The sequence below is a fragment of the Lampetra fluviatilis genome, chromosome 16 (genome assembly GCF_964198595.1).
Source record: "Lampetra fluviatilis chromosome 16, kcLamFluv1.1, whole genome shotgun sequence".
NCBI lineage: Eukaryota > Metazoa > Chordata > Hyperoartia > Petromyzontiformes > Petromyzontidae > Lampetra > Lampetra fluviatilis.
In genome coordinates this window covers 1180020-1206651 of record NC_136290.1, presented here as the reverse complement: position 1 = coordinate 1206651, position 26632 = coordinate 1180020, and the positions used below count along the sequence as shown (strand labels likewise).

Genomic DNA, 26632 nt, shown 5'->3' with positions numbered 1-26632 from the left:
CCGCTTCACCACTCTGCTTTCATGAAATGGCTATAATCGACGTCCATGTCCATGATAAGGTGCAGAAAAGATATTGAAACATTATCATTGGTTGCATCAATACCGGGTTAAGAAATTCTTTGTAATAATTTAATTGACCTTGTGAATATATTGATAACGTTTTAAACATTCGACACATTCATATGTTTACTGAATTTATACACGCTAACAAAAAAAATGGAACTTGTCCATATGTGCTTTGGAAAATGTGGGCATCAATCTCACTACCTCTCGCATGCTAAGCGAGCGCTTTAGCACTTGAGATAATTCCCCGCTGGGCTGTCGTGGATGATATCTCGACATAGGTCATAGCACTTTTTGAAAAATATTTAGCAAAATAAAAACAAACTTGACCTTTAAATCTGCGATAAGTTAAAACCGACCTAAGCGATAGAGGAAGCCAGCTCGCATAGACTGGCTTCGATCCATCGACCTGTGGGTAACGGACCCATCACGCTTCCGTGTGTCACTCTGCTTTCTTGTAACTGGCTGTTATTGACGTCTATGTACCTGTAAAGGAGAGCTGACACAAGATTGCAGGGGTTTCGTCTTTTAATCCTTTTCTCCCATCCACACCTGTCCCCAGCCGTCCCAATTTCGTTCCCGCCAAAGGCCCCTTCTTCCCGCACGTTCTCCCCTTATATCTACTCGATCACCCCTCCCACTAACCCTCCTATTGGTGGGAATCCTTCCCCTGACACCCCTACGTCACCCCCCCCCCCCCCCCCCGGTGAAAATAACCGTCCTCGGTTCTGCCTCCTCCAAGGACCATTTAAGTTTCCCCATGTCTCCCACCACTGACAGTGTCGACAGCCCTTAACCCCCCCACAACCATACAATGCAATATAACACAACAAAATCAATTGCGCGACCTGCCCAGGTCTCCAGCCAGCGTCCCGTAACAGCCCGGACATCCACAGGCAGCAGATGACCGTGGCGGCCCCCTCCTTCGAAGGCCCTCTCGTCGCGGTCCCTGGTTCGGTGGTGCCGGTGTCACCTTGCCTGGCGCCGCTGTCTCTCCGGCCCCCGCTCGTGCCGTCGCTCCGTCCGGCCTCACATGGGGTGCTGTAGGTGACACGGGAACACAGGGCACCGAACCCCCTGCCGGTCGGCGCGGGGTGGTCGGCGACCTTGGCCTGGGTAGGGATGATGATGATGATGTTGGCAGTGATGTTGGTGGTGATGTTGGTGGAGATGACGGTGGAGAGATGTATGGCTTAAGGCGGGTTGGGTGTACAAACCATCGTCGCTTACCCAGTTGGACCTGGACGCACTGCGGTCGGAGTGCTTTAATGACCTCGACCGGCCCTTTCCAGGGTCGGTGCAGCTTTGGTGAGAGGCCATCCGTACATTACTCTCTTGGCTCGTGGCCGATGTGGCCTCGGCTGCTTGGCGGGCCTCTCTCAAATAAATGAGGGAGGTCTTTAGTGCCTTCGGCCATGCGTCAGCTCTTGCGGGAACGTCCGTCAGCTGCACCTCAATAGGCGGAACGGGATCCCGTCCGTACATCAGGAAAAACGGTGAGAACCCTGTTGCCGCGTGCGGGGCCACCCTGTACGCCGCTAAGACCGATGGAATGTGGAGGTCCCAGTCAGAGTGGTTTTCGTCCACCACTTGGGACAGCATGGCCGTTATGGTGAGGTTAAGCCGCTCTACCATCCCATCGGTCTGGGGATGATACGGAGATGTTCGGACCTTTTTAGTGCCCAGGATAGAGCAGACGTCCTTCAATAGCCGTGAGAAGAAATTCCTGCCCTGATCCGTGAGCAACCACTCCGGTGCCCCCTTATCAAGGACATAGCCTCCCACGAAGGCATCGGCGATGGTCTGTGCCGTTTGGTCCGGGAGGGCCCACGCCATCGGCCACCTCGTGCAGTACTCGACTCTGACCAACAGGTATTTATTTCCCCGTGGCGTGACTGCCAGTGGTCCCAGGATGTCCAACGCAACCAATTCGTTGACCCTGGTCACCGTGATGGGCTGTAGGGGTGCCCGGCTTACCCGGGGTGGCGGTTTTCGCCGCGCACATTCGACGCAGGTAGCGACCCATCGATGCATGTCAGCGGTCATACCTGGCCAAAAGTACCGACCCTGTAATGTGTACAGTGTCTTCCGCCCCGCCAGGTGCAGCAGCTGGCGGCCGTGTACGTCCATAACCAATTGTTGACGCAGCGACTCCGGAACTACCAGGCATCGCCGGCGCCCTGTCGGGTCCCATCGCATAAGGAGGTCCTCCCATACGATGTACTCCTCTCCTCCTGCCTCTGCTGAGGTACGTAGCATTCGCAGTGGGGCTTCCTCCAGCTGTAGCCATCTCCAATCGTCCAAGGTCAGCCCCAGGTCGTGGTCGGTCAGCTGGACCTCACCCTGTGTGCCCTCCGCCGTGCGTACGGGAGCGATGACCGTCCCCTCCAGCCTGTGGTGCATGCACAAGGGCCCTGGGGCGCCAGTCGGGACAATGCGTCTGCGTTGGCGTGTCTGGTCCCTTTGCGATGCACCACTTGGTACCTGTACTCCTGCAGGCGCTCTATCCATCTGGCCAGCTGGCCCGGTCTATGCGGAGCGAATACTGCAAAGCTGCGTGGTCAGTGCGGACCGTAAATTTGCGACCATACAGGTAGGGTCGGAATTGCTGCACGAAGTGAACGACTGCCAGGAGTTCCCTACGTGTGACGCAGTAGCGCTGCTCCGCTGATGAAAGCACGCGACTACCGTAGGCGATAACCACCTCCCGACCCTGCTAGACTTGCGACAAAACACTGCCGATGCCCACATCGCTGGCGTCCGTGTCCAGGATAAAGGGGAGGCCAAAATCCGGAAAGGCCAATGGTGGTGCATCTGTCAGACGTGAGCGCAGCTGCTGGAATGCCTCTTCCTCCAGAGGGCCACAATAAAACCTCTGGTTCTTCGCCGTCAACACGTGCAAGGGCTTGGCAATGGTTGCGAAGTTGGGTACAAACCGGCGATAGTAAGAAACGAAACCCACAAACCGGCGTACCTCTGGAACCGTTGTGGGAACAGTCCAGGCCCTCACGCAGGCCGTCTTTTCCGGGTCTGTAGCCACTCCAGACTCACTGACGACATGGCCCAAGTAGCGTACCGACGACTGCATAAGGTGGCACTTCGACGGCTTGAGCTTCAAGTTCGCATTCCGGAACCGCAGGAATACCTGACGTAATCGGTCAATGTGTTCCTCGAATGATCGGCTGAAGACAATGACGTCATCCAGGTAGATGAGGCACGTTTCTCATTGGAGGCCTGCTAAGGCCAACTCCATTATGCGTTGGAACGTCGCCGGCGCAGTCTGGAGGCCCATAGGCAGGCAGTTGAACTCGAACAGGCCCTGTGGTGTCCGGAACGCTGTTTTAGGCCGGGAGTCCGCGTCTAGTGGGACCTGCCAGAACCCGGACAATAAATCCAGCGTACTGAAAAATGTTGCTCCCACCAGTGCATCCAATGAGTCGTCGATACGTGGTAGGGGATATGCGTCGGCCAGCGTGACGGCATTGAGGCGTCGGAAATCCACACAGAATCTCAGTGATCTGTCTGACATCTTGACAAGGACCACCGGTGCCCCCCAGGGACACGAGGATGGCGAAATTATGTCGGCCCGCAGCATCTCCTGCACCGCTTGTTGAATGTGCCCTTTTTCCATTGGGCTCATTCTATATGTGTTTTGGCGCAGGGGTGCGGCGTCTCCCGTGTTGATGTGGTGCTGTGACAGATTTGTGCGCCCTAGGTCGAACGGTCCCCGGCTGAACACGTCCGAGAACTCATGCAATAACGAGTGCAGCTGGTGATTCTGGTCGGGCGGCAATCCCGGCTCAGGCCCCGCCAGCTGGTCCATCCACTAATCAGCCCCTCTGTCCTCGGACTGGCTGATGCTGCCCACAAGCTCGGGCTCTGTCCCTGGGGCTCCTAGTGACAAGGGACTAACATGGGCCAGAACTGTTCCCCTCCTGCACCATCGCTGTTCTATCGGAGGTGTTCAGCACCTGAATGAACAGATGCTGGTTCCTCTGTACAATAGTTTCGGCTCCCACCAGCGCATGGCGATCCATGGCAGCTGACGCCGGAGACACCAGGATGGGTGAGTCCGGTTGGGCTGTCACGAGGAGGGACCGATATCGCAGCGGAATTAACATCTGGGTTGCCGGGGAAATGGAGACAGACTTACTGACCCGAGCCTGCACGTAGGGTAAACCCCGGCTGGCCCCCTCCGCCTTTAGAAAATGGAGATGCGTTCCCTGGACTTCCACCCGCCCATTGGCCAGATCGATTTTCATTGGCATCCGCCTCAGAAAGTCCATCCCCAACAGGCAGGGTACGGGCAACGTTGCGGAGACAAGGATGGGTCCTGCTACCGAAAGCTGCCCAATCTGTATCGGGGCTTCAACCTGGCCTAGGAAGCCCATGCTGCCTCCATTTGCTGCAATGAACGTCGTCTTGACGGGGACAAGAGGTCGGATTTTATCCGGCAGCATCTCGTGCATGGTGCTCGAGATCATCGTGGCTGATGCCCCCGTATCAACCAAGATACGTGCCGACACTCCCGCGATTTCACCGACCAGGACCGAGGTTCCTGACGTGGCCGCTACCACCTGCCTTGCCAGCTTGCTCCATTGTGTGGCTGTGTCCGGCCACTGACCAGGCGGCGTCTCGATATCCTGCGGTGCATGGTGAGATGATGGGGGATGGATGTGAATGGACCGAAGATGGGGTTCCTCCCGTTGGAGTGCGTCGCAGCAGGGTGAACGCGCCCTTGTTACATAGTGTGGGCTTCCCCCTGGGTTGCGGCCTGGGTTCTCTATGTGGTGCAAATTGCCCCCCCTTGGTGACGTAGGATGGGCTCCCCTTGTGGTGTGGGGGGGGCCCCCCATTGTAGGGGGCGGTGGGGACTGGGGGGTGGCCCTTCCCGTGAGCCCCTCCCTTCTCCCCTACCCTTCCTTTGTCACGGGGGCGTGGTCCCCGTGGTCCCGTCTCGCTCCGCCGCAAAGCGGTGGTGAGGCGGCCCGTGGAACTGCTCCAGGGCGCAATGTAAATTTTGTGTGCTGCCTCAGCCCAAGGGCCGTTGCCCCTGGCAACTCGCCGGCGTCGCAGGTAACTAGTGACGGCACTTCCGGTTGTGACGTCACGTCCGCCCGCGAAACCACGCCCGCTCGCAACGGCTCGTCCGGCCGCGACATCACGTCCGGCCGAGGCGTCACTCCCGGCCGCGACCTCACTTCCGCCCGCGACCTCACTTCCGACCGCGACCTCACTACCACCAACAACCTCACTTCCGCCCGCGACCTCACTTCCATCCACGACGTCACTTCCGCCCGCGACGTCACTTCCGCCCGCGACGCCACGTCCGGTCGCGACATCCCTCCCGGCCTCAGCGCGATTTCCGGCGCGGTCCCCGCCTCGGCGCGATCCCCGGCGCAGTCCCCGGCCCCGGCGCGATTCCCGGCGCGGTCCCCGGCCCCGGCGCAATTCCCGGCGCGATCCGCGACACCACTTTCGGCCGCGACGTTACTTCCAGCCGCGACGTCACTTCCGGATGCAACGTCACGTCCGTTCGCGACGCCACTTCCGGATGCAACACCACTTCTGGTCGCGACGCGATCACCGGCCCGGCGCTATCCCTGGTGCGATCCCCTTCCCCCGACCAGGACAGTGGGGACCGGGGAACGACAACGACGGCGCCCACCCTGAGGAGACCCCCGGTGAGTTCGCGGCGTCGGGGTTGTAATTGCTCGGCCCGACCGAGAGGCCGGGCGGGACGGCGTCACTCGCCTGGATCCTGTCGGCATTCCTGCCCCGGCGGGTTCCAGGTGGCGATGGCGGCCTCCGGCTCTGTGCGGCACCCCCTCGCCACATGCCCCTCTCGACCACAATGGTGGCAGACCCACGGGGCGTTCCGTCGGGCTGGCTCGGCGCGATGTTGTCGAGGCGGCTGCAAGCGACGCGGCGGCTGGTCGCGCCCCTGGTGCCTCTGCTCCACCAGTCCCCGGATCGCCGCGTACACCTCCCGCAGCAATGGCTCCGGCTCAGACGTCAGGGGTCTGTTCCCAGCTGCCCCACAGGCAGCCTGTGGCGATGGTGCAGGTTCGGCAGTTGGTGTCACTGGACCCAGTAGCGCCGCGGCAACGGCTCGGCTGTTTCCCCCCGCCGCGCCAGCCACCCGGCCCACGGGTGGCGCCCGGCCCATGACCTGCTCGTGGGCTTGGATGGTCCGGGCTGCCCACAGCGAGGTGCGTTCCTCCGGCGTCACCACAGGCATTACAACGCCGGCGCGTCAAGCGTAGGCGATGAGGTGCTCGACCACGAGGTCCTCGAGCGCCTCTTCAGCCAGGCAAGGGAAAGCCCTCCTCGCCAACATGAGCAGCGCACCCCTGTAGGCTAAAGGGGATTCTCTAGCCCCTCGCTGGCGGTACTGGAACCGTTTAAAGGCTCCTTCCGCCGGGCAATAGATCTCCCCCAAAGCCTCGTAGGCCACCTGTAGTGTGGTCTTGCTGTGCGAGGGAAGGGAGGTGTAAGAGGAGAGTGCCTCTTCGCCCAGAACGCATGGCAAAGCTCGTAATGCCTCTTCGTCTGTCCACTCGAGAGCGTGGAAGGCAGCCTCGAATTGGCGGACAAACCCCTCCCAATCTTCTTCCTCGGCCACGAACTTGTCGACGGGCCCCAGCCGACGCGGCCGTCCTGCCCCCTGCTCTCCGTGTTGGGTGTTTAGCCCTGGGGGTTTTGGCGGCAGCGGCGGCGGCTGGCGTGACGAGGTTGGTTGCGGCTCCTGCCCGGCCGGCGGGTCATTTGTAATAATTTAATTGACCTTGTGAATATATTGATACCGTTTTAAACATTCGACACGTTCATATGTTTACTCAATTTATACACGCAAAAAAAAAAATTGAACTTGTCCATATGTGCTTTGGAGAATGTGGGCATCGATCCCACTACCTCTCGCATGCTAAGCGAGGGCTCTACCACTTGAGCTAATTCCCCGCTGAGCTGTCGTGGATGATATCTCGACATAGGCTATAGCACTTTTTAAAAAATATTTAGCAAAATAAGAACAAACTTGACCTTTAAATCTTCGATTAATTAAAACCGACCTAAGCAATACAGGAAGCCAGATAGCATTGGCTTGGATCCATCGACCTGTGGGTAATGGACCCATCACGCTTCCGCTGTGCCACTTGGCTTTCTTGTAACTGGCTGTTATCGACGTCCATGTACCTGATAAGGTGCAGAAAATATATTTAAAAACTATCATTGGTTGCACAAATACCTGGTGAAGAAATTCATTTGTAATAATTTAATTGAACTTGTGAATATATTGATAACGTTTTAAGCATTCGACACGTTCATATGTGGGCATCGATCCCACTACCTCTCGCATGCTAAAAGATGCGCTCTACCACTTGAGCTAATTCCCCGCTGGGCTGTCTTGGATGTTTATCTCGACTTTTTGGAAAATATTTAGGCAAAAGAAGAACAAACTTTACCTTAAAATATGCGATGAATAAAAACCGACCTAAGAGATTCAGGAAACCAGTTAGCATAGACTGGTTTGGATCCATTGACCTCTGGGTAAAGGGTCCAGCATGCTTCCGCTTCACCACTCTGCTTTCATGAATGGCTATTATCGACGTCCATGTCCCTGACAAGGTGCAGAAAGGATATTGAAACATTATCATTGGTTGCATCAATACCGGGTTAATAAATTAATTTGTAATAATTTAATTGACCTTGTGAATATATTGAAACCGTTTAAAACATTCGACACGTTCATATGTTTACTCAATTTATACACGCTAACAAAAAATGAAACTTGCCCATATGTGCTTTGGAGAATGTGGGCATCGATCCCACTACCTCTCACATGCTAAGCGAGCGCTCTACCACTTGAGCTAATTCCCCGCTGAGCTGTCGTGGATGACATCTCGACATAGGCCATAGCACTTTTTGAAAAATATTTAGCAAAATAATAACAAACTTGACCTTTAAATCTGCGATAAATTAAAACTGACCAAAGCGATACAGGAATCCAGATAGCATTGGCTTCGATCCATCGACCTGTGGGTAATGGACCCATCACGCTTCCGCTGTGCCACTCTGCTTTCTTGTAACTGGCTGTTATCGACGTCCATGTACCTGATGAGGTGCAGAAAATATATTTTAAACCTATCATTGTTTGCACAAATACCGGGTGAAGAAATTCATTTGTAATAATTTAATTGACCTTGTGAATATATTGATAACGTTTTAAGCATTCGACACGTTCATATGTTTACTCAATTTATACACGCTAACAATAAAAATGGAAATTGTCCATTTGTGCTTTGGAGAATGTGGGCATCGATCCCACTACCTCTCGCATGCTAAGCGAGCGCTCTACCACTTGAGCTAATTCCCCGCTGGGCTGTTTTGGATGATATCTCGACATAGGCCAAAGCACTTTTTGAAAAATATTTAGCAAAATAAGAACAAACTTAGCCTTTAAATCTGCGATAAATTAAAAACGACCTAAGCGATACAGGAAGCCAGATCGCATAGACTGGCTTCGATCCATCGACCTGTGGGTAATGGACCCATCACGTTTCCACTGTGCCACTCTGATTTCTTGTAAATGGCTGTTATCGACGTCTATGTACCTGATGAGGTGCAGAAAAGATATTGAAACATTTTCATTGGTTGCATCAATACCGGTTTAAAAAATGCATTTGTAATAATTTAATTCACCTTGTGAATATATTGATAACGTTTTAAGCATTCGACACGTTCATATATGTTTACTCAATTCATACACGCTAACAAAAAAAATGGAACTTGTCCATATGTGCTTTGGAGAATGTGTGCATCGATCCCACTACCTCTCACATGCTAAGCACACGCTCTACCACTTGAGCTAATTCCCCGCTGAGCTGTCGTGGATGATATCTCGACATAGGCTATAGCACTTTTTTAAAAATATTTAGCAAAATAACAAACTTGACCTTTAAATCTTCGAGGAATTAAAACCGACCTAAGCAATACAGGAAGACAGATAGCATTGGCTTCGATCCATCGACCTGTGGGTAATGGACCCATCACGCTTCCGCTGTGCCACTTGGCTTTCTTGTAACTGGCTGTTATCGACGTCCATGTACCTGATAAGGTGCAGAAAATATATTTTAAAACTATCATTGGTTGCACAAATACCTGGTGAAGAAATTCATTTGTAATAATTTAATTGAACTTGTGAATATATTGATAACGTTTTAAGCATTCGACACGTTCATGTGGGCATCGATCCCACTACCTCTCGCATGCTAAAAGATGCGCTCTACCACTTGAGCTAATTCCCCGCTGGGCTGTCTTGGATGTTTATCTCGACATTTTGGAAAATATTTAGGCAAAAGAAGAACAAACTTTACCTTAAAATATGCGATGAATAAAAACCGACCTAAGAGATTCAGGAAACCAGTTAGCATAGACTGGTTTGGATCCATTGACCTCTGGGTAAAGGGTCCAGCACGCTTCCGCTTCACCACTCTGCTTTCATGAATGGCTATTATCGACGTCCATGTCCCTGACAAGGTGCAGAAAGGATATTGAAACATTATCATTGGTTGCATCAATACCGGGTTAAGAAATTAATTTATAATAATTTAATTGACCTTGTGAATATATTGAAACCGTTTAAAACATTCGACACGTTCATATGTTTACTCAATTTATACACGCTAACAAAAAATGAAACTTGCCCATATGTGCTTTGGAGAATGTGGGCATCGATCCCACTACCTCTCACATGCTAAGCGAGCGCTCTACCACTTGAGCTAATTCCCCGCTGAGCTGTCGTGGATCACATCCCGACATAGGCCATAGCACTTTTTGAAAAATATTTAGCAAAATAATAACAAACTTGACCTTTAAATCTGCGATAAATTAAAACTGACCAAAGCGATACAGGAATCCAGATAGCCTTGGCTTCGATCCATCGACCTGTGGGTAATGGACCCATCACGCTTCCGCTGTGCCACTCTGATTTCTTGTAACTGGCTGTTATCGACGTCCATGTACCTGATGAAGTGCAGAAAATATATTTTAAAACTATCATTGTTTGCACAAATACCGGGTGAAGAAATTCATTTGTAATAATTTAATTGACCTTGTGAATATATTGATAACGTTTAAAGCATTCGACACGTTCATATGTTTACTCATATTATACACGCTAACAATAAAATGGAAATTGTCCATTTGTGCTTTGGAGAATGTGGGCATCAATCCCACTACCTCTCGCATGCTAAGCGAGCGCTCTACCACTTGAGCTAATTCCCCGCTGGGCTGTTTTGGATGATATCTCGACATAGGCCAAAGCACTTTTTGAAAAATATTTAGCAAAATAAGAACAAACTTAGCCTTTAAATCTGCGATAAATTAAAAACGACCTAAGCGATACAGGAAGCCAGATCGCATAGACTGGCTTCGATCCATCGACCTGTGGGTAATGGACCCATCACGCTTCCACTGTGCCACTCTGATTTCTTGAAAATGGCTGTTATCGACGTCTATGTACCTGATGAGGTGCAGAAAAGATATTGAAACATTTTCATTGGTTGCATCAATACCGGGTTAAAAAATGCATTTGTAATAATTTAATTCACCTTGTGAATATATTGATAACGTTTAAAGCATTCGACACGTTCATATGTTTACTCAATTCATACACGCTAACAAAAAAAATGGAACTTGTCCATATGTGCTTTGGAGAATGTGGGCATCGATCCCACTACCTCTCACATGCTAAGCGAGCGCTCTACCACTTGAGCTAATTCCCCGCTGAGCTGTCGTGGATGATCTCTCGACATAGGCTATAGCAATTTTTTTAAAAATATTTAGCAAAATAAGAACAAACTTGACCTTTAAATCTTCGATAAATTAAAACCGACCTAAGCAATACAGGAAGCCAGATAGCATTGGCTTTGATCCATCGACCTGTGGGTAACGGACCCATCACGCTTCCGCTGTGCCACTCTGCTTTCTTGTAACTGGCTGTTATCGACGTCCATGTACCTGATGAGGTGCAGAAAATATATTTTAAACCTATCATTGTTTGCACAAATACCGGGTGAAGAAATTCATTTGTAATAATTTAATTGACCTTGTGAATATATTGATAACGTTTTAAGCATTCGACACGTTCATATGTTTACTCAATTTATACACGCTAACAATAAAAATGGAAATTGTCCATTTGTGCTTTGGAGAATGTGGGCATCGATCCCACTACCTCTCGCATGCTAAGCGAGCGCTCTACCACTTGAGCTAATTCCCCGCTGGGCTGTTTTGGATGATATCTCGACATAGGCCAAAGCACTTTTTGAAAAATATTTAGCAAAATAAGAACAAACTTAGCCTTTAAATCTGCGATAAATTAAAAACGACCTAAGCGATACAGGAAGCCAGATCGCATAGACTGGCTTCGATCCATCGACCTGTGGGTAATGGACCCATCACGTTTCCACTGTGCCACTCTGATTTCTTGTAAATGGCTGTTATCGACGTCTATGTACCTGATGAGGTGCAGAAAAGATATTGAAACATTTTCATTGGTTGCATCAATACCGGTTTAAAAAATGCATTTGTAATAATTTAATTCACCTTGTGAATATATTGATAACGTTTTAAGCATTCGACACGTTCATATGTATACTCAATTCATACACGCTAACAAAAAAAATGGAACTTGTCCATATGTGCTTTGGAGAATGTGGGCATCGATCCCACTACCTCTCACATGCTAAGCGAGCGCTCTACCACTTGAGCTAATTCCCCGCTGAGCTGTCATAGATGATCTCTCGACATAGGCTATAGCACTTTTTAAAAAATATTTAGCAAAATAAGAACAAACTTGACCTTTAAATCTTCGATAAATTAAAACCGACCTAAGCAACACAGGAAGCCAGATAGCATTGGCTTCGATCCATCGCCCTGTGGGTAATGGATCCATCACGCTTCCGCTGTGCCACTCTGCTTTCTTGTAACTGGCTGTTATCGACGTCCATGTACCTGATGAGGTGCAGAAAATATATTTTAAAACTATCATTGTTTGCACAAATACCGGGTGAAGAAATTCATTTGTAATAATTTAATTGACTTTGTGAATATATTGATAACGTTTAAAGCATTCGACACGTTCATATGTTTACTCAATTTATACACGCTATCAATAAAAATGGAAATTGTCCATTTGTGCTTTGGAGAATGTGTGCATCGATCCCACTACCTCTCACATGCTAAGCACACGCTCTACCACTTGAGCTAAATCCCCACTGGGCTGTCTTGGATGTTAATCTGGACTTTTTGGAAATTATTTAGGCAAAAGAAGAACAAACTTTACCTTAAAATATGCGATGAATAAAAACCGACCTAAGAGATTCAGGAAACCAGTTAGCATAGACTGGTTTGGATCCATTGACCTCTGGGTAAAGGGTCCAGCACGCTTCCGCTTCACCACTCTGCTTTCATGAATGGCTATTATCGACGTCCATGTCCCTGACAAGGTGCAGAAAGGATATTGAAACATTATCATTGGTTGCATCAATACCGGGTTAAGAAATTAATTTGTAATAATTTAATTGACCTTGTGAATATATTGAAACCGTTTAAAACATTCGACACGTTCATATGTTTACTCAATTTATACACGCTAACAAAAAATGAAACTTGCCCATATGTGCTTTGGAGAATGTGGGCATCGATCCCACTACCTCTCACATGCTAAGCGAGCGCTCTACCACTTGAGCTAATTCCCCGCTGAGCTGTCGTGGATGACATCCCGACATAGGCCATAGCACTTTTTGAAAAATATTTAGCAAAATAATAACAAACTTGACCTTTAAATCTGCGATAAATTAAAACTGACCAAAGCGATACAGGAATCCAGATAGCCTTGGCTTCGATCCATCGACCTGTGGGTAATGGACCCATCACGCTTCCGCTGTGCCACTCTGATTTCTTGTAACTGGCTGTTATCGACGTCCATGTACCTGATGAGGTGCAGAAAATATATTTTAAAACTATCATTGTTTGCACAAATACCGGGTGAAGAAATTCATTTGTAATAATTTAATTGACCTTGTGAATATATTGATAACGTTTAAAGCATTCGACACGTTCATATGTTTACTCAATTTATACACGCTAACAATAAAAATGGAAATTGTCCATTTGTGCTTTGGAGAATGTGGGCATCGATCCCACTACCTCTCGCATGCTAAGCGAGCGCTCTACCACTTGAGCTAATTCCCCGCCGGGCTGTTTTGGATGATATCTCGACATAGGCCAAAGCACTTTTTGAAAAATATTTAGCAAAATAAGAACAAACTTAGCCTTTAAATCTGCGATAAATTAAAAACGACCTAAGCGATACAGGAAGCCAGATCGCATAGACTGGCTTCGCTCCATCGACCTGTGGGTAATGGACCCATCACGCTTCCACTGTGCCACTCTGATTTCTTGTAAATGGCTGTTATCGACGTCTATGTACCTGATGAGGTGCAGAAAAGATATTGAAACATTTTCATTGGTTGCATCAATACCGGGTTAAAAAATGCATTTGTAATAATTTAATTCACCTTGTGAATATATTGATAACGTTTTAAGCATTCGACACGTTCATATGTTTACTCAATTCATACACGCTAACAAAAAAAATGGAACATGTCCATATGTGCTTTGGAGAATGTGGGCATCGATCCCACTACCTCTCGCATGCTAAGCAAGCGCTCTACCACTTGAGCTAATTGCCCGCTGAGCTGTCGTGGATGATATCTCGACATAGGCTATAGCACTTTTTTAAAAATATTTAGCAAAATAACAAACTTGACCTTTAAATCTTCGAGGAATTAAAACCGACCTAAGCAATACAGGAAGCCAGATAGCATTGGCTTCGATCCATCGACCTGTGGGTAATGGACCCATCACGCTTCCGCTGTGCCACTTGGCTTTCTTGTAACTGGCTGTTATCGACGTCCATGTACCTGATAAGGTGCAGAAAATATATTTTAAAACTATCATTGGTTGCACAAATACCTGGTGAAGAAATTCATTTGTAATAATTTAATTGAACTTGTGAATATATTGATAACGTTTTAAGCATTCGACACGTTCATGTGGGCATCGATCCCACTACCTCTCGCATGCTAAAAGATGCGCTCTACCACTTGAGCTAATTCCCCGCTGGGCTGTCTTGGATGTTTATCTCGACATTTTGGAAAATATTTAGGCAAAAGAAGAACAAACTTTACCTTAAAATATGCGATGAATAAAAACCGACCTAAGAGATACAGGAAACCAGTTAGCATAGACTGGTTTGGATCCATTGACCTCTGGGTAAAGGGTCCAGCACGCTTCCGCTTCACCACTCTGCTTTCATGAATGGCTATTATCGACGTCCATGTCCCTGACAAGGTGCAGAAAGGATATTGAAACATTATCATTGGTTGCATCAATACCGGGTTAAGAAATTAATTTGTAATAATTTAATTGACCTTGTGAATATATTGAAACCGTTTAAAACATTCGACACGTTCATATGTTTACTCAATTTATACACGCTAACAAAAAATGAAACTTGCCCATATGTGCTTTGGAGAATGTGGGCATCGATCCCACTACCTCTCACATGCTAAGCAAGCGCTCTACCACTTGAGCTAATTCCCCGCTGAGCTGTCGTGGATGACATCCCGACATAGGCCATAGCACTTTTTGAAAAATATTTAGCAAAATAATAACAAACTTGACCTTTAAATCTGCGATAAAATAAAACTGACCAAAGCGATACAGGAATCCAGATAGCCTTGGCTTCGATCCATCGACCTGTGGGTAATGGACCCATCACGCTTCCGCTGTGCCACTCTGATTTCTTGTAACTGGCTGTTATCGACGTCCATGTACCTGATGAGGTGCAGAAAATATATTTTAAAACTATCATTGTTTGCACAAATACCGGGTGAAGAAATTCATTTGTAATAATTTAATTGACCTTGTGAATATATTGAAACCGTTTAAAACATTCGACACGTTCATATGTTTACTCAATTTATACACGCTAACAAAAAATGAAACTTGCCCATATGTGCTTTGGAGAATGTGGGCATCGATCCCACTACCTCTCACATGCTAAGCGAGCGCTCTACCACTTGAGCTAATTCCCCGCTGAGCTGTCGTGGATGACATCCCGACATAGGCCATAGCACTTTTTGAAAAATATTTAGCAAAATAATAACAAACTTGACCTTTAAATCTGCGATAAATTAAAACTGACCAAAGCGATACAGGAATCCAGATAGCCTTGGCTTCGATCCATCGACCTGTGGGTAATGGACCCATCACGCTTCCGCTGTGCCACTCTGATTTCTTGTAACTGGCTGTTATCGACGTCCATGTACCTGATGAGGTGCAGAAAATATATTTTAAAACTATCATTGTTTGCACAAATACCGGGTGAAGAAATTCATTTGTAATAATTTAATTGACCTTGTGAATATATTGATAACGTTTAAAGCATTCGACACGTTCATATGTTTACTCAATTTATACACGCTAACAATAAAAATGGAAATTGTCCATTTGTGCTTTGGAGAATGTGGGCATCGATCCCACTACCTCTCGCATGCTAAGCGAGCGCTCTACCACTTGAGCTAATTCCCCGCCGGTCTGTTTTGGATGATATCTCGACATAGGCCAAAGCACTTTTTGAAAAATATTTAGCAAAATAAGAACAAACTTAGCCTTTAAATCTGCGATAAATTAAAAACGACCTAAGCGATACAGGAAGCCAGATCGCATAGACTGGCTTCGCTCCATCGACCTGTGGGTAATGGACCCATCACGCTTCCACTGTGCCACTCTGATTTCTTGTAAATGGCTGTTATCGACGTCTATGTACCTGATGAGGTGCAGAAAAGATATTGAAACATTTTCATTGGTTGCATCAATACCGGGTTAAAAAATGCATTTGTAATAATTTAATTCACCTTGTGAATATATTGATAACGTTTTAAGCATTCGACACGTTCATATGTTTACTCAATTCATACACGCTAACAAAAAAAATGGAACATGTCCATATGTGCTTTGGAGAATGTGGGCATCGATCCCACTACCTCTCGCATGCTAAGCAAGCGCTCTACCACTTGAGCTAATTGCCCGCTGAGCTGTCGTGGATGATATCTCGACATAGGCTATAGCACTTTTTTAAAAATATTTAGCAAAATAACAAACTTGACCTTTAAATCTTCGAGGAATTAAAACCGACCTAAGCAATACAGGAAGCCAGATAGTATTGGCTTCGATCCATCGACCTGTGGGTAATGGACCCATCACGCTTCCGCTGTGCCACTTGGCTTTCTTGTAACTGGCTGTTATCGACGTCCATGTACCTGATAAGGTGCAGAAAATATATTTTAAAACTATCATTGGTTGCACAAATACCTGGTGAAGAAATTCATTTGTAATAATTTAATTGAACTTGTGAATATATTGATAACGTTTTAAGCATTCGACACGTTCATGTGGGCATCGATCCCACTACCTCTCGCATGCTAAAAGATGCGCTCTACCACTTGAGCTAATTCCCCGCTGGGCTGTCTTGGATGTTTATCTCGACATTTTGGAAAATATTTAGGCAAAAGAAGAACAAACTTTACCTTAAAATATGCGATGAATAAAAACCGACCTAAGAGATACAGGAAACCAGTTAGCATAGACTGGTTTGGATCCATTGACCTCTGGGTAAAGGGTCCAGCACGCTTCCGCTTCACCACTCTGCTTTCATGAATGGCTATTATCGACGTCCATGTCCCTGACAAGGTGCAGAAAGGATATTGAAACATTATCATTGGTTGCATCAATACCGGGTTAAGAAATTAATTTGTAATAATTTAATTGACCTTGTGAATATATTGAAACCGTTTAAAACATTCGACACGTTCATATGTTTACTCAATTTATACACGCTAACAAAAAATGAAACTTGCCCATATGTGCTTTGGAGAATGTGGGCATCGATCCCACTACCTCTCACATGCTAAGCAAGCGCTCTACCACTTGAGCTAATTCCCCGCTGAGCTGTCGTGGATGACATCCCGACATAGGCCATAGCACTTTTTGAAAAATATTTAGCAAAATAATAACAAACTTGACCTTTAAATCTGCGATAAAATAAAACTGACCAAAGCGATACAGGAATCCAGATAGCCTTGGCTTCGATCCATCGACCTGTGGGTAATGGACCCATCACGCTTCCGCTGTGCCACTCTGATTTCTTGTAACTGGCTGTTATCGACGTCCATGTACCTGAAGAGGTGCAGAAAATATATTTTAAAACTATCATTGTTTGCACAAATACCGGGTGAAGAAATTCATTTGTAATAATTTAATTGACCTTGTGAATATATTGAAACGTTTTAAACATTCGACACGTTCATATGTTTACTCAATTTATACACGCTAACAAAAAATGAAACTTGCCCATATGTGCTTTGGAGAATGTGGGCATCGATCCCACTACCTCTCACATGCTAAGCGAGCGCTCTACCACTTGAGCTAATTCCCCGCTGAGCTGTCGTGGATGACATCCCGACATAGGCCATAGCACTTTTTGAAAAATATTTAGCAAAATAATAACAAACTTGACCTTTAAATCTGCGATAAATTAAAACTGACCAAAGCGATACAGGAATCCAGATAGCCTTGGCTTCGATCCATCGACCTGTGGGTAATGGACCCATCACGCTTCCGCTGTGCCACTCTGATTTCTTGTAACTGGCTGTTATCGACGTCCATGTACCTGATGAGGTGCAGAAAATATATTTTAAAACTATCATTGTTTGCACAAAGACCGGGTGAAGAAATTCATTTGTAATAATTTAATTGACCTTGTGAATATATTGATAACGTTTAAAGCATTCGACACGTTCATATGTTTACTCAATTTATACACGCTAACAATTAAAATGGAAATTGTCCATTTGTGCTTTGGAGAATGTGGGCATCGATCCCACTACCTCTCACATGCTAAGCGAGCGCTCTACCACTTGAGCTAATTCCCCGCTGAGCTGTCGTGGATGACATCCCGACATAGGCCATAGCACTTTTTGAAAAATATTTAGCAAAATAATAACAAACTTGACCTTTAAATCTGCGATAAATTAAAACTGACCAAAGCGATACAGGAATCCAGATAGCCTTGGCTTCGATCCATCGACCTGTGGGTAATGGACCCATCACGCTTCCGCTGTGCCACTCTGATTTCTTGTAACTGGCTGTTAACGACGTCCATGTACCTGATGAGGTGCAGAAAATATATTTTAAAACTATCATTGTTTGCACAAATACCGGGTGAAGAAATTCATTTGTAATAATTTAATTGACCTTGTGAATATATTGATAACGTTTAAAGCATTCGACACGTTCATATGTTTACTCAATTTATACACGCTAACAATAAAAATGGAAATTGTCCATTTGTGCTTTGGAGAATGTGGGCATCGATCCCACTACCTCTCGCATGCTAAGCGAGCGCTCTACCACTTGAGCTAATTCCCCGCTGGGCGGTTTTGGATGATATCTCGACATAGGCCAAAGCACTTTTTGAAAAATATTTAGCAAAATAAGAACAAACTTAGCCTTTAAATCTGCGATAAATTAAAAACGACCTAAGCGATACAGGAAGCCAGATCGCATAGACTGGCTTCGCTCCATCGACCTGTGGGTAATGGACCCATCACGCTTCCACTGTGCCACTCTGATTTCTTGTAAATGGCTGTTATCGACGTCTATGTACCTGATGAGGTGCAGAAAAGATATTGAAACATTTTCATTGGTTGCATCAATACCGGGTTAAAAAATGCATTTGTAATAATTTAATTCACCTTGTGAATATATTGATAACGTTTAGAGCATTCGACACGTTCATATGTTTACTCAATTCATACACGCTAACAAAAAAAATGGAACATGTCCATATGTGCTTTGGAGAATGTGGGCATCGATCCCACTACCTCTCGCATGCTAAGCAAGCGCTCTACCACTTGAGCTAATTGCCCGCTGAGCTGTCGTGGATGATATCTCGACATAGGCTATAGCACTTTTTTAAAAATATTTAGCAAAATAACAAACTTGACCTTTAAATCTTCGAGGAATTAAAACCGACCTAAGCAATACAGGAAGCCAGATAGCATTGGCTTCGATCCATCGACCTGTGGGTAATGGACCCATCACGCTTCCGCTGTGCCACTTGGCTTTCTTGTAACTGGCTGTTATCGACGTCCATGTACCTGATAAGGTGCAGAAAATATATTTTAAAACTATCATTGGTTGCACAAATACCTGGTGAAGAAATTCATTTGTAATAATTTAATTGAGCTTGTGAATATATTGATAACGTTTTAAGCATTCGACACGTTCATGTGGGCATCGATCCCACTACCTCTCGCATGCTAAAAGATGCGCTCTACCACTTGAGCTAATTCCCCGCTGGGCTGTCTTGGATGTTTATCTCGACATTTTGGAAAATATTTAGGCAAAAAGAACAAACTTTACCTTAAAATATGCGATGAATAAAAACCGACCTAAGAGATTCAGGAAACCAGTTAGCATAGACTGGTTTGGATCCATTGACCTCTGGGTAAAGGGTCCAGCACGCTTCCGCTTCACCACTCTGCTTTCATGAATGGCTATTATCGACGTCCATGTCCCTGACAAGGTGCAGAAAGGATATTGAAACATTATCATTGGTTGCATCAATACCGGGTTAAGAAATTAATTTGTAATAATTTAATTGACCTTGTGAATATATTGAAACCGTTTAAAACATTCGACACGTTCATATGTTTACTCAATTTATACACGCTAACAAAAAATGAAACTTGCCCATATGTGCTTTGGAGAATGTGTGCATCGATCCCACTACCTCTCACATGCTAAGCGAGCGCTCTACCACTTGAGCTAATTCCCCACTGGGCTGTCTTGGATGCTATCTCAACATAGGCCATGGCAATTTTTGAAAAATATTTTAGCAAAATAAGAACAAACTTAATACAGGGAGGAACAACAGTTCCACACTGCCCACTCGGGAGTATTTGTCTGTCTGTCGTGCATAGCCACGCCCTCGATTTGTATTTCATAGAGTGCTTCGGGCGGGCTCAGCACCACGTGACACGGATCGCATGATTACGCTGTTCAACCAAGTTCCTACCTCCCCACTCCGAAGGAACGTGTTCTTTAATTTTCTGCGATAAATAAAAACTGACCTAAGCAATACAGGAGGAAGCCAGATCGCATAAACTGGTTTCGATCCATCCACCTCTGGGTAATGGACCCAGCACGCTTCTTCTGTGCTGCTCTGCTTTCAATGACATGGATATCAATGACGTCCATGTAACGGATAGGCAGCAGAAAAGATAGATTTGAAGCTTTCGTGACTGCAAGGAATCATCTTCTTAGGTTTTTTCGGTAAAGTCACGTAGAAAGTAAAATAAAATAAAAACAAAAATCACGACGTTTCGGAGGCAACACAAGTCTCCGTCATCAGGTGGGACCGTCACAGCCAGATTAGCTGTATCAAGTGAGGCAATGATTCAAGATGTAATCCCTTAAAAGCGAGTTGAGGGGGGAGGGAGAGGGAGGGGGGAGCTCATCAGACTATGGTAGCCAATGAAAGGAACGTATCGGGAGGGAGGGGGGGCGAGGCCAAAAGAGTGGGCGATGGACGTGGAAGCGCTTGTGCGCAAGCGGCCAATTACTGCACACGCCAACACAATGGAGCGATTGTGCGCAAGCGGCCAGCCACTGCACCCGCCAACACAATGGGCAGAGAGGAGGAGGGGAGGTCTAATACACATGATAGACAAAAGAACGAAAATGATGATGGGTACAAACTTAGGGGGAGCTCATCAGACTATGGTAGCCAATGAATGGAACGTATCGGGAGGGAGGGGGGGGCGGGGGGGGGGGCGAGGCCAAAAGGGTGGGCGACGGACGTGGAAGCGCTTGTGCGCAAGCGGCCAATTACTGCACACGCCAACACAATGGAGAGAGAGGGGGAGGGGGGGGTCTGATACACATGATAGACAAAAGAACGAAAATGCCCATGTTTATACCAATGCTGGCTAAACAATGAAGAGAGTACTGTTAAAATAACTGGGGATGTTAACACTCGGTAAAGTACAGTAAAATAGTGCCTGTCAGATAAGATGGTCCAAAAAATTTGTGATTAAGTCTTTTTTGCGTGGTTGATAACATCTTTCCAAAAGATCTCCAAAATTCTAAACAAACATAAGATCCAAGTCCGATTCAGTACAGTGCATAAAATCCGTGATCTGATTCCATCTGTGAAGGATGTCGTTCCTGACTTACAGTATCCTGGAGTCTACAAATTGAGTTGCATTTGTGGTGATTGCTACATTGGAGAAACGAAACGTCATGTTTCTGATCGTGTCCGCGAGCACAAGTCAGATCTGAAACACGGCAGAACTGGTTCTTCTGCCGTGGCCGATCATTGCTACAACTCGGTGGGCTCTCATGAAATTGTCTTTTCCGAGACCAAGGTTCTATGCAAACCTCCCGGCTACCATCAAAGGTTTGTACACGAAGCCATACAAATATACAAACACAGACATAATTTCAACCGTGATGATGGGTACAAACTTAGTAACCATTGGAAAGATGTTATCAACCACGCAAAAAAGACTTAATCACAAATTTTTTGGACCATCTTATCTGACAGGCACTATTTTACTGTACTTTACCGAGTGTTAACATCCCCAGTTATTTTAACAGTACTCTCTTCATTGTTTAGCCAGCATTGGTATAAACATGGGCATTTTCGTTCTTTTGTCTATCATGAGTGTAATGCGGGCGAAAGCGACCTTCCGGATGTGACGTCACGAGGAGGCGGAGCCAGGTGACGTGGGTGAAAGGTAGGGGGTCCTTAAGCGGGTAAACCGGAAGGAGAAGGCAGTCGGGGTGTGAATGGAAAGGTGTGGGGCCACGCGGGCGTACGAGCCGAGGGGGCACCGTCAGAAGCGGGAGCCAACCCTGGGAACAGTAGGGAGCTACTGGGAGGTGTAAAGCTGCAGATAGAGATAGGCAGTAAGGCTGTGTGTGAGGGGCAGCGGAGTGGCTGCCAAGAGTCGCAGGAGCGACGAGAAGGCGAGACAGCACGAGGCTGTCAGAGCTGCAGCAGGAACAGCCAAGGGAGCTGTGTGAGAGTACAGCAGCGGAGCTGCTGTGGGGCTGCAAGAGCGACAAGAACAGCAGCGGGGCTGCTGATGTGGACTGGAGTGACATCGGAACCAGCACAGAGAGAATAAGAGAGACAGCCGTGTGGGAACGCAGTACGGACCGAATAAAGGACACTGAGCCAGAGATCGTGGTCAAGTCTTTTATTACACTGGGGTCAGAAGTGAAACGGCATGTCTAAGCAAGTAAGGAAGAAAATTCCCCCGGCGCCAGCATCGGCTTCTTCGTCCGACGACGACGAATTCCCTCCGACCACGGATTCTGCTGGGGTGGTGGAGGAGAGCCCTGCTGAGGCGAGCACGGGGACGGGCGTGGAAGATGTCGGCGCGATGGCGGGTCCGTCAACAACATCGGACGCTGACCAAAGATGGCAACAGGTGGCAGAACAACTGGAGACACTCAAGGACGTCCTGGCGCATCTATGTCACCTCGTTACGCCAAGGACGACGATGGAACGAGAAGGTGCTCCACGGGCCGCCACGTTGCCTGCCCTGCCGCCGCCATTGGCCACGCGGCAGGAAGACGCCATCTTGCGCGCTCCGCGGCGCCAAACCGCCATCTTGGCCACGCCGCGGGCCGACGCCATTTTGAATTTGCCTCCAGAACAACCATCATTGGAAGACGGCGTAAAGAGGAGTCGGAGTCGCCACCTTACTACAGTTAAGGAATTCTCTATCGGGGGCGATTGGAGCGCTTTCGCCTGCCGATTTTTGGCGGCGGTTCGTTCAGCAAGATGGACCGATGCGGAGGCCTTGGAAGTGTTGCCGACTCTACTGGACGACGAATCTGTTCGATTTTTCCGTTCCATAACGGCCGATAAGAAGAAGACTTTATGTGGAGTTTTTGAGGAAATGGCCGACGCCTATGAGCCACCTGACGACGCGCATCGGCGATTCGCTCAACGACAACGAGCACCCGAAGAATCGCCCGTGGCGTTCAGGGGTGCGGTGTTGGAGCTGGCCATGGCAGCATATCCTGACACGCCACAGGATCTGCTCGAGCCTCTCATATTGGGAAAAATGCTGGAGCTGTCTCGGGATCTGGGGATCCCCATGCCTGTGTGTGGGCATGAGAAGCTCACGTCCCGGGCGGCAGCAAAGTGTCTGGATGCGCAGTTTAATCTCCGTCGCTGGAAGCAAGTGGCGGCATGGACGAGTGGGCCCGTCAAGGAAGGAGGCGCGATGGGGTGGGACCCCACAAGGGCGATCTATGTGCCGGATGAGCGGGGTCCACAGGAGCTGACGGCTGCCTCCTCTCCATGGTCGGGACGCGGAAGGCAGGGGCCGCGCGCTACGCCATCGGGACGGGGCCGCCGGGATGCAAGACCTGCGCTTCGGCGCAACGAGGCCGATTGCTTCCGCTGCGGCCGTAGGGGCCATTACGCCAAAGATTGCTGGGCCCGCTTCCCGGGTCCGCCGCAGCAGGAGCCCACAACACCGGACAAGCCGACCAAGGAACCTCCGAAACAGGCTTGTCGGCACGCACCAGACACTCGGCAAGGCTTTACACCTCACCCACCACCTTTGTTGCGCGATCCTATTGTTGTCGTTAAAGAAAGGCCATCGACGGGGCCTTGTCATTCAGTTACGCAGTGGCGCAAATTGGCACGGAGAGTTGTCGCGGCCGCTACGGGTTCGTCCACTGTACCGGGGTCCATACAAGGTGTGGACGTGCGCATTTTGGTCGACTCGGGAGCGTCTGCGACTATTATATCGGATGTCATTTTCCATCTGTTGGGCATTCCGCCGGGGGCTGTGCGTCCGGTTTATGGGTCTTGCGTCGCTGCGAACGGGGGTAGTATGGGTATCGTGGGCCAGGTGGATGCTAAGATATCTATAGGGGATGTGTCGGCTTCGGGCGTTGTGTTAATATCGAGATCTTTGGCGGTTCCTTGCTTACTAGGCACGGATTTTTTGGCTAAGATGCCCATTTTGATTAAAATCAATGAGAATTGTATTGAATTGCCGGGGGGCCGTCGAATCTCGTTTCTGCCGTCGCCCTGGGGGCGACCTGCTTCGGCCGTACAGGTGCAGGCGCTGTCCGTCGCATCTGTGGACATCCCACCTGGTTCACAGATGCTTATACCCTTGCGGTATCGGAAGCCCCTGCCCAATCGGCTAGGAGCATTAGGGGTCTTGTTGTCACCATCCGCCACGATAACAACGGGATTGGCGTTAGTTGGGGCACAGACCATCGTCCGGCCGGATCAATTACCGGTTTTACAGGTGCTTAATGCGGGGGTGGAAAACATCCGGGTTCCGGCCGGTACGGTTGTGGCACATGCCACTACGGCGTTTGCGACGCACGATTGTCCGCATCGCCGGGGAGTGGTCGCTGGTGTTTCCGAGCCAAGGGGTTCGGATAATCGTTGGATCGCTACCTTATGTGACGAAAATTCTTCCCTGTCCGTGGGGCAACGTGATGCGCTGCGTAAATTGTTGCTGACGTATTCGGATGTGTTCAGCTCCGACGATTTGGATTTGGGACGCACATCGTTGCTTTCCCATCACATTGAGACGGGCGACGCTGCCCCTATTCGGTTAAATTCGCATCGGATGAGTCCAGCGGAGCGAGAACACGTTCGGGGGGCGGTGGAAGACATGTTGGCTGCGGACATTATATCGCCATCTAACAGCCCATGGGGCGCTCCTGTGGTCTTGGTTAAGAAAAAGGATGGCAACTTGCGATTTTGTGTCGATTTCCGGAAATTGAATAAGATATCGGTGGCAGATGCGTACCCCCTGCCGCGTATGGACGACTCCCTTGACGCATTGTCGGGGGCTAAGTTCTTTTCCACACTGGACCTCTCTTCGGGATTTTGGCAGCTTCCCCTTGACGAGTCCTCACGGGAGAAAACCGCATTCCGTACGCCGCAGGGGTTATTTCAATTCAACTGCCTCCCGATGGGATTGAATGCGGCCCCTGCTACATTTCAAAGATTGATGGAGCTCGTTTTGACGGGGTTGCAGTGGGAGACGTGTCTTATATATTTGGACGATATTATTGTGTTCAGCCGCACATTTGAGGAACATTTAACGCGGCTGGAGACAGTGTTCACGAGGATGCGCTCTGCCAATTTGAAATTCAAACCAAAGAAATGCCACCTACTGCAACGGTCCGTCCGTTATTTGGGGCACATTGTGAGTGCAGAGGGGGTGTCCACGGATCCGGAAAAGACGGCGTGTGTCCGGGATTGGCCGACTCCGGCCTCTGTGGGGGATGTTCGGCGGTTTTTGGGATTTGCCTCGTATTACCGAAGATTTGTGCCGGGGTTTGCGACGATTGCGAGGCCCTTGCATCTCCTTACGGGTAAAGGACGGAAATTTGTTTGGGGAGAGCCGGAAGAGGCGGCCTTTCGGAGTCTGCGTGATCTATTGGCTACGGCCCCGACATTGGATTATCCCGATTTTGATCGCCCTTTCATTCTTGATACGGACGCGAGTGACACAGGTATTGGGGCGGTATTATCACAGTCTAAAGGGGGCGTAGAGCGCGTCGTGGCGTATGGTAGCCGAGTCTTGTCGCCTGCGGAAACACGCTACTGTGTCACTCGTAGAGAACTTTTGGCGGTTGTTTTTTTCCTACGGCAATTTCGACCGTACCTTTACGGTCGTTCTTTTATTGTGCGTACGGATCATGCGGCCTTGCAATATGCACTTAAAATGGACCAGCCATCGGGACAGTGGGCACGTTGGTTGGACACGCTGCAGGAATTTTCCTTCCAAATTCAACATCGGAAGGGAGTGCGCCATGCGAACGCTGACGCACTTTCCAGATTACCAGGGCGCGCCCCTTGTAAATGTGCGTCGGGGACGCATAGGTGTTCGCCGATTCTGAACCCCCCTCAGCCGCTTACGTTGGCCGTCGGGAAGTCGGATACTCCGATGGAACCGGGACCGACTGATGGGGTTTTGAATCTGCCGCGGTCTGTCTGGATTCGGGAACAGATGATGGACGAGTCGTTGTTGTCCATGCGGAAGCGGTCTATGAGGGACAATGGGAGTCCGAGTTCGGCTGTGGGGCCGCGAACCGCTCTCCGAGATGGTCTGCTTATGTGGCAAGAAAGGTTCCAGGAAAGCTGGCGTGTGGTGGTACCAACGTCCTTGCGATTTGAGTTGATTAGAACTCTCCATTGTGACACACTATTGCATTTAGGGGTGCAGAAGACCTTGTTGACGTTACAACGTCATTATTTTTGGCACGGCATGGCGACAGATGTCGTAGGGCACGTGCGTGCGTGCCCTGAATGCGCCCGGCGTAAGCCGCCTAAACATCCTTACGTGCCGCCTCTCCAGTCGATTCAGGTGTCTCGAGT

At 48.3% G+C, this 26632-nt stretch overlaps 13 non-coding genes across 13 annotated transcripts; all 13 read right to left on the bottom strand.

Annotated features, from left to right (window-relative positions):
* Positions 1-7868: 7868 nt before the first annotated feature.
* TRNAA-AGC (transfer RNA alanine (anticodon AGC)) lies at positions 7869-7941 on the bottom strand. Its single transcript has one exon. It is a non-coding gene; the product is annotated as a tRNA-Ala (tRNA).
* A 423-nt stretch (positions 7942-8364) lies between these two features.
* On the bottom strand, positions 8365-8437 carry TRNAA-AGC (transfer RNA alanine (anticodon AGC)). Its single transcript has one exon. It is a non-coding gene; the product is annotated as a tRNA-Ala (tRNA).
* A 1342-nt stretch (positions 8438-9779) lies between these two features.
* On the bottom strand, positions 9780-9852 carry TRNAA-AGC (transfer RNA alanine (anticodon AGC)). The gene has a single exon. It is a non-coding gene; the product is annotated as a tRNA-Ala (tRNA).
* Positions 9853-10774: 922 nt separating this feature from the next.
* Positions 10775-10847, bottom strand: TRNAA-AGC (transfer RNA alanine (anticodon AGC)). The gene has a single exon. It is a non-coding gene; the product is annotated as a tRNA-Ala (tRNA).
* A 424-nt stretch (positions 10848-11271) lies between these two features.
* TRNAA-AGC (transfer RNA alanine (anticodon AGC)) lies at positions 11272-11344 on the bottom strand. Its single transcript has one exon. It is a non-coding gene; the product is annotated as a tRNA-Ala (tRNA).
* A 427-nt stretch (positions 11345-11771) lies between these two features.
* TRNAA-AGC (transfer RNA alanine (anticodon AGC)) lies at positions 11772-11844 on the bottom strand. Its single transcript has one exon. It is a non-coding gene; the product is annotated as a tRNA-Ala (tRNA).
* A 907-nt stretch (positions 11845-12751) lies between these two features.
* TRNAA-AGC (transfer RNA alanine (anticodon AGC)) lies at positions 12752-12824 on the bottom strand. The gene has a single exon. It is a non-coding gene; the product is annotated as a tRNA-Ala (tRNA).
* Positions 12825-13247: 423 nt separating this feature from the next.
* Positions 13248-13320, bottom strand: TRNAA-AGC (transfer RNA alanine (anticodon AGC)). The gene has a single exon. It is a non-coding gene; the product is annotated as a tRNA-Ala (tRNA).
* Positions 13321-15154: 1834 nt separating this feature from the next.
* Positions 15155-15227, bottom strand: TRNAA-AGC (transfer RNA alanine (anticodon AGC)). Its single transcript has one exon. It is a non-coding gene; the product is annotated as a tRNA-Ala (tRNA).
* A 423-nt stretch (positions 15228-15650) lies between these two features.
* On the bottom strand, positions 15651-15723 carry TRNAA-AGC (transfer RNA alanine (anticodon AGC)). Its single transcript has one exon. It is a non-coding gene; the product is annotated as a tRNA-Ala (tRNA).
* A 1833-nt stretch (positions 15724-17556) lies between these two features.
* Positions 17557-17629, bottom strand: TRNAA-AGC (transfer RNA alanine (anticodon AGC)). The gene has a single exon. It is a non-coding gene; the product is annotated as a tRNA-Ala (tRNA).
* A 423-nt stretch (positions 17630-18052) lies between these two features.
* Positions 18053-18125, bottom strand: TRNAA-AGC (transfer RNA alanine (anticodon AGC)). The gene has a single exon. It is a non-coding gene; the product is annotated as a tRNA-Ala (tRNA).
* A 423-nt stretch (positions 18126-18548) lies between these two features.
* Positions 18549-18621, bottom strand: TRNAA-AGC (transfer RNA alanine (anticodon AGC)). Its single transcript has one exon. It is a non-coding gene; the product is annotated as a tRNA-Ala (tRNA).
* Between the last annotated feature and the right edge of the window lie 8011 nt (positions 18622-26632).